The sequence below is a fragment of the Cydia splendana genome, chromosome 5, assembly GCF_910591565.1.
Source record: "Cydia splendana chromosome 5, ilCydSple1.2, whole genome shotgun sequence".
Lineage (NCBI taxonomy): Eukaryota > Metazoa > Arthropoda > Insecta > Lepidoptera > Tortricidae > Cydia > Cydia splendana.
Window position 1 is genome coordinate 8,271,863 of NC_085964.1, and position 1,802 is coordinate 8,273,664.

Sequence of the window (1,802 nt, forward strand, 5' to 3'; positions counted from 1 at the left end):
TATATACTATACTTACTTATAGCGATATTATCTACCTATTAACATAGTTCAATGGTGAGTAAAATGGCATGGATGAGATCCCTTTTAGTCCTCAGTTTTTTAGGTAGGCAAGTAATACAGTAATATAAAGTACGCTGATAACCTTGACTGACGTAATAAGCTGACGACTAAGGTATTACCGTAAAATCAGGTAACGATAGTCCTAAAAGTACTACAACTATGGTCTAGTTTTTAACGTTGATTCTTAACGAGCCTTTATGATTTGTACTCGTTACATTTATTTTGGAGACTATTAGATAGATATATTAATGCTGTTTCTACTATAATATAAGGTAAACGTACTATATAGCTCTACATGCTAATGCCCAATAGATGTCACCTCTGTCACCTCTATTGACAATGACTTAAGTTTCAAGATGACTTGTACTGGGACCGCGTCGAGCACAACGATTACCTTACTAATTTTAATGACAAAACTTCCGTGACACACAGACTGACATATTAAATATATTAAAACGGGACATATGAAATACGTGAGTGACCCGTTTTTATATATTTAATACGATTACCTTACTCAAAATAATTTGAAAAGTAAGTATGTACTCATACATATTTTACTGGAACTTGAATTTGGACCATAGTTGGAAGTTGAGGACTAAAGTTACCTGATTTTACGGTATGCCAGCTATACGTATGATGTCCAGTTGAATCCTTTGTCAGTTTCCTGGATACCAACCCTAAATTGAATTAGGAGCAAAGAGGATAATTAAGCGTTATTTATCTCATTAACATGAGTAATTGGTATTTAACTGTAAATCCCATATACTACATAATTTTATACTAAAGCGCCAATCCACCATTGGGATGTCTCATATTTCTTTAAAATTGGCTCTACCTAATATTTATAAGTCATACCTATTGTTTACGGTTTTCTAAGAAAATGCCAATAAAACCTTCGTCTGCACGGTTTGATGACAAATATTATTAGGTAGGTACATATACATACGTATTAGTTACGTAGAAAGTATAGTTCGCGGCCACTGTATGATGCCATCGTAGTAAATTAGCCAAATCGCTTGTTAGGTGTATGCGCGCCAAAGCACAGCACCTAATTAAGTTGTAAACAGTAATATATAACAGCTAGAAAACCTGTCATGACCACGTCATGACTGACTTTCTACCTGTTATGTATTATTTCATTTGTCACTTTATTAATTTTAGATATAAGCACGAGTGCGCACAAAGCTTTTGGTACTAATATCAGGGGCCCGTTAAAAGAAAATGTATTAGGTAGCTAGTTGACTGAAAAAAAAGCTTTCGCTTTCCAGGTTTCAGTTTCATGCCTGTGGGTGCCTGTGATTTTAATTTAAAAAGTTTTTAAAAGTTTTTTTTTAATTTAAGTTTCTCAAAATATCGTATTATCATTTCAGATAGGTACCTGCTTCTCATTTTTCAGAATTTACATTAAGTAAATAAAATTACTCACACGGTCACGTTATTGACCTACATTCCTAAATGAACGTCAATGGTGATTCCCAGTTCCAGTAGATAGGTGAGTGACTCGCGCTTAAGTAGTAATTCAATTCATGAGAGAATGTGTCATTCTGGATGAGGTTTTCTGAGCGATTTATATTGTTTCGCAACTTTGATAAGAGGTCATACTGGCCGCGGACCACGGAGGTAGCGCCAGACGAATCCACTCCGCGTGGATGAACGCACGCGTCGAAAACGCGGCAAAAATAATACTCTTAATTTTAAGCAACTAGTTTATCCGCTTCGATTAAAAAACAATAGGCCAAGAA